The sequence below is a fragment of the Miniopterus schreibersii genome, assembly GCF_964146895.1.
Source record: "Miniopterus schreibersii genome assembly, chromosome: 7".
NCBI lineage: Eukaryota > Metazoa > Chordata > Mammalia > Chiroptera > Miniopteridae > Miniopterus > Miniopterus schreibersii.
Genome location: NC_138108.1, coordinates 28,736,735 through 28,750,628, shown reverse-complemented (window position 1 = coordinate 28,750,628; position 13,894 = coordinate 28,736,735).

The window sequence follows — 13,894 nt, the reverse complement described above, 5'->3', positions numbered from 1 at the left end:
TTCCCTCTCTCTTGCCCCCTGTTTCAGAGGAAATGGAGGCTGTTACTCAGAAATAGCTTCACTTCTTGCTCTGCCCCTACTGAGTATCTGCTTTCACACTTGTTCCTTTCCTCTGTTAAGAGGTAGGCTGAGGCATATTAAACATTTTGAGAGTTTCTTTAAGCAAAAATCTATTTGAACTGGGCAGTACGAAACTGGAAGTGGTTCATAGCACTCCACTAACAGGAGCTGGGGAGAGACTTTGATAGAGAAAAGACGGAAGCAAAGCCAGGGAATTATTGATTAGCTATAGTTAAAGCCTAGTTGGCTGTTTGTAATTGGTTGTCCTTAGGTTTTGGTTTTGTAACCTTGAGACACTTACAGTGTAGCTTAGCTTTTGGTTTGCTTACATAGGCCTCCATGCCATTAGCACCAACCTCAGTATAAGGGCCTCCTTGTTTTGCTGATTTGACATCTTTTTTTTTTTCCTTTTTTTTTTTTTTTTTAAAATATATATCTTTATTGATTTCAGAGAGAGGAAGATAGAGGGAGAGAGAGAAACATGAATGATGAGAGAGTCATTGAGTGGCTGCCTCCTGCACACCCCCTGCTGGGGATCGAGCCCGAAACCCTGGCATGTACCCTGACCAGGAATTGAACCCCGACCTCCTGGATCCTATGTCAATGCTCAATGGCTGAACCATGCCCCGCCGGGCAGATTTGACATCTTCTGTCATCTGGGTCAAAGGATCCCTCTCTACGTGGAATCTCAATCCTTCTGGTTTCTCTTTGTAAATAAACACTCTCGATTCTCTGCTCCTTTCCATCAGTCTTTGTGGTCACATCTTTGGGTAAAGCAACAGTTACAAGAATATGAAATCTGTATTCTTCTGCCCAATTTCTTCTTCCCCTTCCCCATCAAACCTCCTGATGTTTACAACCTGCTTCCACTTTTTCGCCTCCTGTACTTCCTTCAGCTTGCTGCTGCCTGGCGTCTCCCTCCACTCTGCATGAAAACAGCCCTTGCCAAAGTCAGTAATAATGTCTTTGTTGCTACATCCTGTGGAGCCTCTAGAACCCTCTGCTCTCTCAGCAGCATTAGATTTCTCCTCCCTTCTTGACACTTGACTCTGCTTTGGGACAAGTTGCTCTTCTGAGGTGCCACTCCTCTGATATCTTGTTCCTGGTGTCCTTTGGGCTTCTATTCTGCCAATTTCTTAAATTTTGATTCTCTCCACACCTTCTTTTAATTTCACACAGCACACTTGCTGTGGGGGGATCTCATCTACTCCTAGTTTTATTTACTGTCTCTCTCTTGAACTTCCGATTTTCACATCCAACTGCCTACTGGACATCGCCTGCTGGATAAACATCAGACCCCTTAACTACCAGGCGTCCAGGCCTGAATTCCTATCTTGTCCCCTAACTTGCCCCTTCTGTGTGCCCTGTACCACCATTCACTCAGAAATGTGGACGTCACCCTCAACTTCTCCTTCTCCGCCAACCCACCTGCAGTCAGTCACTAAGTTCTGTTGCTTCTGCCTCCTAATTACCCTCAAACACGTGCACTTCTCTCAGCTTCCCTGCCACTATCCTGCAGCCACGCAATTACTACTTCTCACCTGGATCACTGCTCTCACCTCCTTGTCTCCCTGCCCCAGGCCTTGCTCCTCACATTTGTGCTCACTGCTGCCAGAGAGATCTTGGTAGAAAGCAAATCAGAGTATACCATTTCCATGCTTAAAAACCTTCAACGACTGCTCATTCCTCTTGTGAAGACGTTGAAACTTTCTGATATGGCTCATAAAACTCTTCATGATCTCATTTTAACTTTTCTCTTTGGCTTCATTTTTTTTAAGTATAAATTTTTTTAAGCCACAGCGAATTTATTCACTTCCCCAACATATGGGCACAAAATCCATAGATAGGAGCTCAGGCTTTGTCACTTGATGATGTTATAACCTCAAACAAGTTTCTTAATGTCTCCGTCTCAGTTTCTCCATCTATAAAATGGGATGATAATAAGGTTATTGTGAGGCTTAAAATATTGTGAGTCAATGATCTTAAAACACTCGGAACATCGCAGGGACATAATTAGCATTCAGTAAACAATACCTTCTATCATTACCACTGGCCCTACACACTGAACAGATTGTGTCTACCCTCCATGTGAGGTTCAAAACAACAATTTTAACTGTAAAGTACATTTAGACAATAAGTAAGCCTAACAAAGTTATGTGTGTGTTTTTTTAATGAATGCTACTTTGATCTTTTCTTTAAAATATGGGATTGAAAAAAAAAAAAGTGAAATTTTGTTGCTCTTGCTTTGTTGGAGACTGACTCTGTGCTTAATCCCCGGGGGTGCTTTTCCCTCTTCCTACAACACTCTTCATCTTCTGTACTGCTTCTGTTTGAGCCAAATCTTACCCCTCATTTAGGTCTCCAGTTACACGTCAGCTCTTCCTAAGGCCGCCCCTGACCTGGGATCTGAGCGGGCCCCCTGCATGTGCACTTTCACTGCACGCGGCAGCCCCCTAACTTGGCACCTGCCATTCTGTGGGTTAACTTCCCCTTTGTTTGGCCTATCTCTCGTGATAATGCTGTCGCCCTGGAGGCAGATACTACTCGTCTTGTCCACATTATTACCCCCTGTGCCAGGCGCAGTATGTGCTCAGTAAATCAGTGCCCAAAACCTCACTTTTCTTCAGGCATCATCTCACTAGAACAGAGATAACTCTGTGTAAGAGTAAATTCATCTATTTAAAAAATACAGTTTATTTTTTGCTTTTGACATTAAGGTGTCTCTGCCTTAAATACCACTCATACCCAAAGGATTACTAGCTTGGTCTTTGCTGTTTTCAAATTCAAATAACAAAAATGAGGTAACATTTATTAAGAGTGAGTGTTTGAAAACCTTTTCCGAATGTGATGGGGCTTTCTCTGTGCTGGGTGGGGAACCAGGTATGAAGGCACTGATCTTGAGTCTCTTGTCTTAAGTCTACCCTAAGATTCTTAATGGGGGGAATCTCAATCCTGGGCTGACTGGTAGAGAAAAATTTCTGGCTAGGAGCCTCTGAAATCAGAGTGTAGGGGCAGTTACCTGTTTACCTGCATATGAAGCAGCTCCTGTGTTTCAGACCTGAAGGTCCCTGGGGGACCCCTGATTCCCTGTTTGACAGTTAGGTGGTGAGATTTCATCACTCTATTATAAGTTATTCCACAAACATTCATAGGCTCTTCCTAGGATGTTTGTACTAGCACCTGCAGAGGCTAGATGTGATGCACAAAGACAAAGACATGGTCCAGCTCTGCAGAAATACAACCCAGATGTCACCTGCTGCTCTTGAGACTCTATTCAGCATCTTAAAGGAAACACCAGTACCAGCCCCCAGAGTCTTGGAAATGTCCAGGGAGTTTGGCTTTATCTCATCATCTTGGGCTCTGATTTCTTACTGATGCTAACTTTTTGTTATTTTTCTGTTTTGTGGCTATTCCTTTATCTCTGCCCTGGTGTGGGGACAGAAAAATAATTTTTCCTCCAATCTTATTAAGCTCTGGCTGAACTAATAGCATGAGACAGATTAACAGAAGAAAATGTACAGATTTATTACATATATACATACGGGGTTCCCTAAGAATCTGAGACCCAAGGACACATTGGGCAGTTGTGGCTTATACACCACGCTGAGCTAAGGAGAAGTGGGGCAGCAGGTGTGTGGTTTAGGACTTCAGAGGGCAGGAAGGTAATTCACAGGAAGATGAACAAGTAAATGTTTGGTGAACAAGTGTTTGCTGGGCCATATTAACAATGGGACACAAGAGAACTTTGATCAAATGGGCTTTGCTAGGTTCTTCCCTCTCTATCACGCGGTAGATATTAAATTATAGGTATCTCTGATAGTAGCTCCCTTCCTGGAAGAAGTCCTCTATCTAAATTCCTTTTTAGGCAATTCCAGGGAAGGTTTAAAGTTTTTCTTGAGTCTTTTTTTTTCATAAATAATCAACTTAAAACAGTCAATATCCCAAAAGGCATATATATGTGGTAGGCACTTAGACATGAGCAGAATAGGAACCATAGGCCAGGTACAGAGGGTCACCAGGGCGGAAAGCCCCAGGTACCTAGCAACACTGGGAATATAAGGATCTCGCCCCCAGGGTAACCTTTCTTCCCCTGGTATGTTGCTGGTCATGTAGGTTAGACCCCCCCTGACTTTTCATATCTCTGGATATGTGGTTTGGACCCTCCCCTGATCTTTCCTCCCCTAGCATTTCACTGTCATGTGGTTAAGACCCCCTTAAAGGAGGAACAAGGGGGCCAGAGAATAGCCTCACAAGACTCCCATACAAGCCCTTGTGTGACCACTCCCTCAGGACAATGAAGTTCTAGTCTGTATCAAATAATCTGAGGAACAAAGGCCTCGGGTCTGTTGACCACAGAGACAGAGTATTCATCAAACTAGAGATGACACTTAGGCCTCATTTGTGTTTCAGGTCCATGCCCAGAAAAGCAGAAAAACTAGACAGAGCAACGCCATGGCTGATATCAGGACCAGATGCAGTGACTAATGACCCCCTCCCTTATTGCTGACCAATCAGTGGAGACCAAGAGCCTGAAAGAACACACCTGGAAAGCTAATGAATATTCTATTGAAATTCTCCCCAGAGACCTCCCCTGAAATCCTTGCCTTTAAAAACCCTTAAGGTGAAGAACAGGGCTCTCTTTCCTCTCCCTTTGAAGCCACCTGTGCCTTCTTCCTTCAGGCACGTGTCTTTGCCTTTCCTTCTTCTAAGCTCCAAGGGCCTGTCTTTTGCCTCTGTAACTTGTTTCCTGAGCCCACACAGCCCAACTGGCTCACTTCCTCCATGGCTCACTTCTACCTCTGTGACTTTCTAAATAAACTTTTGCTTGTATTTGAGTCTTGGCTCTGAATTCTTTCTTAGCCAGAACTCAAGTACCGAGGTTGCTGAGCCAAGGTCCAATCCCATTCTGGTGCCATTCCCCCACTAACATATTGAGGTGGCAAACTCTGCTCCCCCTCGCTGGCATCAACCCAGACATAGGACACCATGATTCTTTCCCTCACGTTCCTAAAATATCATTCTGGGAAGCAAGTGTGTGTGGTAGCATTTTACCAAGGAAATAGGTAAGAGTGAGAAAAGTTATATGGCATTCCATAGTCAGATAGCCCAAAATGAAACACTGGGCTTTTTAAAAATCCCTCAGCCATTTCTCCTAACCTAAATTCCGGATGCCTGCTATTGTTTTTGGCCCCCTTGCTCTTTCCTCTCTGTGCTGCCTTTCAGCTACTCCAAAAAGAAAAACAATATTTTCTCATACTTGTTTATGCTGAGCAATCCAGCTCTCTCCATTTCCTACCCAGAAGCTTCTTGGGCTTCCTCTGCATGGCTGTTATCCATCATTGTACTTTGCTAAACAATGCACCACACTCCATGTCCCACCCGTTCTCTGTTCTCCCTGATTATGTGACGTATTACCGCTACCACTCGCACCCCTACTCCTCTGAAGGCACAAGTGCATAGAGCCACCTTTGGTTTAAATACTCTTTTCTACCATTTCTCTTACAGAAGTTTGAGACCTAGAAAAAACTTGGAAGATGAAGAGCTTATTTACTGAATGCTTTATTTCAACACTTAAGGACAAGTCCAAGTCTTGTTCAGCACTGTATTCCTATCCCCTCTACAGAGTAGGCATTCAATACATTTACTGCAGTGTCTTAGGAGAGCTGCATGGAGTCCAATGTGTTCATCTTTTCTTTACAAAGCTCAGCACCACCTAATGTTCCTATTATCTAATATATACTGTATTTGAGTATCTTCAGGGCACTGTTAATTTGAAAATAGGTATAGATAGTCCTCTGGCTTGCATTCTTTTCACAGCATTCTCATTGACGTCTGAGGCAAAACAGTGAGGATCTGGCAAAAGGTTTTGACTTTGCAGACTGTGTTGTTGTTCTCTTCAGGGGCCCTGGCTGCCAATATCCTGGAGATAGAGTGAACTTTTGACTCTGGGCACCGCAAAAAGCCTCAAGCTGTTCCCTATAGGAGTGAAGAGCTTGGATGGGGTTAAGGACTGTGGTGGCTTTGCTAATGCTTTAAGGCAGCTTCACCTACATTTGCATCAGTGAGAAGGTCTGCTCCTGAGAAGTGTGCAGACCAGCCAAAGATCAGACTTGTTTTGAATATGCCATCCAGGGTTCCTGGGAATCCAGCTATTGGAATCAGTGTTTGACAATTGTGGCTTTTTTTTACATAAACCCCAACAGCTTTGCCACCAGCGGTCTACCGCTGTGTGTTTTTCAAGCATTGTGTCCTTGAAAGGAGTTTCATCCCTTACATAGCCTGTTTTTATTGTTTGTTTGTTTGTTTTTCAGGTGAAATGATCTCATGAAACCATTTTAACTTAACGAAATTACTAGCCTGGGCCAAAAAGCTTTACGTTTGAATAGGGCATTTCTTCACTTCCAAAGTAGCTTTTCAATGAGAAAACTGATGGTGATGCAGCTGTTGACCTTAAAGATGAAATATTTGCCTTTCTGTGCTGTGTACTTTCTCCGGAGAAAGTTACGCTATTTTCCCGGTCCTTCTGTGAAATATTGTGGGCCGTCACACAGGTAGAACACTTTGGATCTTCGATCAACAGCATCACAGGTTTTCTTCCTTTCATCACCCACTGTCTGCATTTTGTTTGGAAGCCAGCACAACAGAGCTGCTGGTGCTGTTTGAGCAGTTTTCTTTGTTGTGTTCTCATTTTGAAAACCATAAGAATTGCTACTCAATAAAAAAATAACAGTTGAGCTTCAGCTTAGTATTGGTGTTGTGACTCCAGCAGCGAGCACTGTGGCATGCTCTGGAGGAAGCTTTTAGGAGACCCCATAATTTCTTCCTGACCCCAGCTGGTGATCAGTTTATGTCCTGAAGCTCGCCGGTGAATGGCCCGTATAATTCCCATCCTGGTGTGGGTGCATGCCAGCTTGCCCCTATCTAAAAAGGAAAGCTGACAGTGTTTTGAAATGTTACTCCTCTGTAAGCAGGTAGAGAAACAACTTCGATTAATAGCCTCTTATTTGCTAAAAAGAGAGCATGTTTTGTGAGTCACATTAGAATGTTCTTCAATGACTAACCCATTAGGGTGTTTATGGTCCATTTATGATTTCGTTCTCTCGCTTTCCCTTTACCATATTATTTCATTCATTCAGTAACTTAATCATTCTGTGATTTTTGTATTCTTTATTCAGGTGTTCTTTTATTCAACACACATATATTAAGCATCTTTTATTATGTGCTAGACATGATGTGAGATTATTGATCCTGGCCTCCTCCATAAACAAACAAACAAACAAAACACACACAAAATAAGCCGCTGACATCAATGGATTTACAAGCTGATCAGGCAGATAATAATGAAATGTGTACAATACAGGGTAGTTAAAAATACCTTTATGCTGCATGTTTTTAATTTTTTTTTTTTACAATTTCCAAATTACTTCTGATTTACACACTATTGTGTGTTCATGTAGAGTTGGGATTAAAATAAAGATCTTCTGTTTTCTTCCTCTTGTGATTTGATTTTGCCATCCTTGAGTCAACTGTATTATACTGAACACTAAAATTACACTAAAAGGATATATGTTCTTTTCTGAAGATTTTGTCAAGAAATGCATAAGATGGATTTTCTTTCCCTTATGTCATAGGAGTTGCTCATTATAGCGTTTCTCTCCTTCCCTCCTGTTTATTTCATTCGTCCTGAGACCATTTGGAAAAGAGGGCATATTGTAATTAGAAAGTTTGCCGAGAAGTGTGGATGCCAGACTGCATTTCTGGCGGAGATGGCAGCAAGAGACAAACAAAACATTCTAAAAGGTACCAGTAACTACCACTTAAAATATGTGCAAAGAGAAAAGAATTCCCTTCGTAGGAAGTGATAGTTAATTTACTTTTAAGAAGGGACACAACAGTCTGGAGCAGATTGTACTGGTCGTTTAACCCACAAAGGGGGAAAATAAAATTATATCTCCCAGATAAATTTTACTCTCAATTATGATCTCTATGGTCTCTGTTAGCTCTAAAATTCTATGATTCTAATTACGTTCTCCGTAAATGAGTGTCGCGACTTCTCTAGCAAAATACACCACATGGCTCAACGTAAAGGGAAGATATGAAAACAACTGATTAACGTGGCAGAGAATGTGGAGCCACATAATTCTTTCTTTTTTCTTTTTTTCCTGGGTTATGTGACTCAGTTCACTTTGTGTTGTGTAAGGACAATCTGAAAGGAGACCCACGTGGATGAGCTTGTGCTGGCAGAGACAAAATGATGGACTACCTACAACAAATTATTCCACACTGGGAGGATGGTTACCTAAATTAACCGTCACATTTAGAGTGTGGTTTTTTTGTAAAGCATTTTCATATTTGTTATCATCTTTGTATCATAACGACCCTGTGATATGGGCACTGTGATAATCAGCATGACCTACACCAGAGGTTCTACATTTTTTCTTTCTTCCTCAAAATACTCGAGTCACACAATAAACTGAAATCAGTAATAGTGCTCAGGATGGTGTGATTCTCATCAGGAGGGCTTCTCCATTCTCTCCAGAATGAGTATTGGAAATCTGAAGAGGGGGGTTCACTCCACAGTGAATTTGATTTATGTCTCACTACTAACCGAAAAATCTCCTCTTGGCCTCTTCTATTTGTAAATTATTATTTCTCACTGAATGACTGTCCTTGTTTACCTAGAAGTCCTGTAGATGCAAGTTGAGGAAAATCAAGGAGGTCACCAGGGTGTCTTCAGAACCAGAGTGAAGAGGTCAGGAGAGAGCAACATGGGGAACATCACTTTCCCAGCTAATTTTTACCTCAATAGTTTGGGTGGACATGAGGTTAATCAGGTGTGTAAATCATGCTTCGCAGTTATCTGAATTTGTTTACTAACCTATTATGATTCTTTTCACTTATATTGTAAGAAAGAATCATAACTACATGTCTTTCTGCACATGGTATGTTTCACAAAATGATCTCACACACAAACCCGACTATCTTAATTTCAAAGAAAGAGAACACTGGCAAACCTTATGAATGCTAACTGACATTCATTTACTGATTAGGGTGCTTGAGTTACTAGTTTGTTTACACAGGGGAAGATACGGGTAATAACTCCTGAAGGACATAGGATTTGAACAATCTAGACATGGGCAAGATGAGACAAGAAGAAATTTATAATTGGGAGATTAATGCATTCTAAACAAAAGTGGTTGTTTTAAAAAGGTATATAATTTGTTCACAAGAAAGTGATGTTGAGTGGCTAAAATATCAGAATAAGTATGGAAGGAGGGAAAATTGGAGTAATAGGCCACAGCCACGTCACAAAGAGCTGCTAGTGCCAGATTAACCATTCCTGAGATAGAAGTATGATCATTTTTGAGTTAGGGGTATGTCACGATTAGATTAATGTTTTCAAAAGCTAACCTCATAGCAATAAACGTTAACAAAAACTGATTAGGAGACTCTTACAATGCTCCAGGTGAAAGTTTTGAGGGCAGAAATTGGAATAACAGCAAGACCTTATCCTGAGGTAGCAAATAGGAGAGCAAAGGAGGTAGAGTCACAAGATTTGGAGCTGATTGGATAGAAATTTCGGGTATAGTAAATAAAATCAGGAGTGAATTGAAGGTGGTCGGCTAGTAGGTATATAGACTATATTTTCCCATTAAATAATATTGCAGTAGCTATGTCCCCAGTTTTATTTTTAAAACACAATTTACTTCATAACACGGCTCCTAATTTAGAAAAGCACTGTGGGAATGGCATTCAGGGATTAATGCAAGAGACTTGAGAGTCAATCAACAAAGTTTTCATCAAGTTGGGTGTGGGAGACAAGAGGGAGTGAAGATGGTGCCAAGGTTTCGAACTGGGTGAATGAAGAGATAATGATGCTATTATTAGAAACAGAAGCATAGAGGAGGGTTTTTGGACAAGTGGAATTGGAGTTGGTGGCTGTGTGTCACAGCTCTGGGTACATCACTAGTGTCCTCCAAAAGGCTAATGAAAGTTTGGGCCTGGAGTTTATACAGGTAACTGGGCTTTAGAAAGAGGTTGATAATCATATCCATATAGAGGTGATGGTTGAAAATGCAGGAATAAGTGGGGTGCCATTGATAAAGAGTAAATATAAAAAGAAGAGAACAGGGGTCAGGGAGATGTTTGGAGAAAACATATGAGAGGTACGGCTGATAAACCTCCTGGGTAGGTTTTGCTATATGCAGAAATAAAAAATCAAAAGCACACCATTGAAATATACAGCTTCTCTGGAATCACAACATTGTATGTGTGTGTGTGTGTGTGTGTGTGTGTTCAAATATATCCTGGTTCTCACTTTTTAAAACAAGCAGAGCAAAGGTGACATGATTTGTACATGTTCTCAGTTGTCAGTCCTGGTGTGGTATTTATTTTCAGCTGGGTAATGTTTTTCTTGTGAAGATCAACGAAAGCTAAAGCTTCTGGGTTCTGAGTTACATGGAGTAACTCTCCTGGTTTGTAACATGTGTGCTTCCCAGTTTGTTTAGCCAGTGACCTCCAATTTGATTCAGAAGAAGTAGTGTTCACTGCAGAATGAGAAATGATTCACTTCTGGTCCAGCTGTAGCCTTGGGCCTGTTCCTACATGAAGAATTGCCTGGTAAGCCTGATTATATGCAGAGGCTTAGAGGCTCGGACTTTCGGAAAGTGTTCTCTTAATCATTTCACTCGGGTCCATCCTGACAGAGCCAAGAGCCCTGAAGGGGAAATGCCAAAGGCTTATCTGTTTTCGACCAGCATCTTCAGGGATTTTACCACTTGTGGGGCTTCCTTGGCCTGTGGAGTCCTTGGCCTTGGCCCCTTCTCTTTTCTCCCCATAGCGTATTGAATGTAAAGACTAATTGATGAAAGCCACCTAAGTTACCTCGATTCCTGACAGAGATTCTGAAACACCTCATTTACTTCTTGCTCCCTTATAGGACTCTGACAATCTCTCTATCTGGCTTCTATCTTTCTTCAGCTTTATTTCTTTTCCCAGACCCCCCTCCCCTTTGACAGTCTACTTAGTACTCTGCTTTCCCGAGTGGAGAGAGAGTTGCTCAGCAGAGTATAATGCTGTAATGGAAACTGGGTCTCATGGGTGCCCACGGCCTGTCCCTGAAAGCTTTTTCATCTTGTCCCTTGTTACCCCAGAGAATAATTACTTCAAAGACCAGTCCCAGTGCCTGGCATTTCAGTTTATCTCATTACCTCCGTTTTTTGCCAAGCCCTACAGTGGTGCCAGAAATCAAATCAGGGTTGCTGGCAGTATTGCCTGCCTAGCATGTTCTGCCTCTCCAGCGCCCGACACTCTAATGTTCCCTGATTGCAAACCCTGTCATCATCTTCTGAATTAGCTGTGCCTCCTGAAATGGCATAATGGCCGTGCAGTGCGGGAGTGCTGATGCGGAGTCCTGTTTGAACTGCCTGTCAAAGCCCCGGCTAATGAATTCTATTAGCATATTAGCTTGCCAGCTTCGGAGCCCAGAAGGAGCCGGGCAGCCAAGCACAGTTGGCAGAGCACAGCCTCAGTGCTTCAGAGAGCTCCTTGGCAATGGTGGCACTGGAGACTCCAGTAATGTAATGTACAGACATGGGAATGTATGCAGAATTAGAAAGGTTATTTGTTATAATACACTTGAGCTGGAGGAAAGGGGATGAGAGATGACATTTTTTGACTGTGGGGCTTACCTCAGGCATTTTAGAGAATAAGAGAGCCTTGAGAATGCCCCAAGGCACTCATAATCTAATCTTATATTCTTTTCGGAAATTAGAATGTATGGAAACAAGGTTTATTTTCCACGTGGCTTTTAAAGAAAGATGGCTTGAGATACTCATCTGATATTAATTTCACTTTAACCATGATGACCAGTGATTGACATCATTCCTTTAATGATTGGGCATCATTCTTAGGGCTGCTGGTTGAGAGGGGATGATGGGTTAATGACCAAGACACCCCCTTCTCAACCCTTCATTGAAATTCAACTCCCCATTATAGCAAAATACGGAATTATTAATAACAGGAAAAGAGCATTTTTCTAGCAAACGGAGACTCGAAGTGGATATATATTCATCGCTGATTTTATATTAGTGTTTAGGATAAACTTACTCTAAGTGCTGGTACAGGGTTGCTAGGCAACCAGCGGTGATTGTTATGCCCAATATTCAACTCTTAAAGGTATGCTTAATGGGTGTAATCTTCAATTTCATTTAAGATTAATTTTAAAATGTATAGCTTTAAATACCTTATGTTAATAAACTTTTAAATATTGCAACATGGTATTAACGCTAAATGTGTGACAGACACTGAATTCCAGAAAGGTTTCTTAAAATCGTATTAACTTGTGGTTGAAACTAAATTATTCTGCCCACCAAAATAACTTCTGAATAAATTAGCAAATTAATTAGCATTAACCTCAAAGACTTTGTGAAAACCTGCATATTTCTGGATAAAGGATTGCAGACATAGCAAATGTAATTATAAGAGCCATAGCTGCACCTTCAGTCTTTGACTGTTTTTATTTAAGTCAATTGTCTTGTGTATTAAATATGATCGTTTTAAATCTTTACTGTCAGTAGAAGAAATACAAGGAGGAACTTTGACTTATTGTATCGAATGCAACACTGAAATTCTAATATTTATTTTGGAAAGACAACCCATAATGGCCTAACTTAAGATTTTTTGTTTTTACTCCAAGATCATGGTGCTCAAAATTCTGTATGATCTTATTTTATTTTTCTTTCATTTGCTTATTTTTTGTTGAAGTATTATTTATCTGTTTCTTCTTTCTTAAAAGTAAATACAGTGTGCCTTTTCCTTTGGCAAATAACCATCGCCCTGTTGTTTATTTGACCCTTTGGAAATTGAGTGAGTGCAGTGAGATGAAGTTGAATATGTCATTGACTATTGTAGACACTATTAGTTGCTTATTTAGCAGCAAATCCTGCTTGTGTTTCCCCATCCCCTGATTTCTTGCTTCAGAACCCTGATTTCTTTGAGTTCCTGGAGAAAGATGGGACCTTCCCTTGCCTCTCAGCAAGATGGGTCTTGATTAGTTCAAGACTGGGACAATCACAATAAATCCAGACCCCTTGACTGCCATTGGCTTAGGACCAGTCATGCAATACAACTCTGGTTAAAGTGATAGGAAGAAAATGTGAGAAAGAGATGTGCCTTAATTTTCCAATCTGGCATTTGGATATTATGTGATTGTGTGATGTTTGAAACTGCTGCACCAAATTGTAACCATGAAGGAGGCACACAGGAATCAAAACCTGAAGATGGCCAATAAAAAAAGATGTAATTGTTAAGCCACTGAATTTAGTCAGTCCTGGAACTTTGGACTTCTTATATGAGAGGAAGCATTTTCCTTTTTGTTTAGGCAATCAACTTTCCATTTCTCGTAGCTCAGTCATTTAGCTAACATTACCTGGCATTATTTTATTTTTAGGTAAGATTTATGCAAAGACAAATGTTTATGATTTCATATATGTCTTTTTCTCTTAGTTCATTAACATTGCAGACAATGTACAATATTTTCCTTTGCTTCAACGGATTGGCTCTCAATGGCGTATGTTTCCACATTTGCCTTCAATGCAGAAATCAGATGAACTGATTGATTGATTGTCCTGTTCATCAGTCATTATAAGCAAAACCCTCCACCAGGAACAGTGACAAATACAACACAATTCCTATAATCAAAGGATATTCAAAAAGATAAAACTGTATTTCTTTTGGTGCATACTAAGAGTACATCTTTGACTGGAGTCCAGGAGGATGATAGAGATGAGGGAAGGAGGAGAGAATTTAATTTGTATTTTCAGCAATAAAGCCC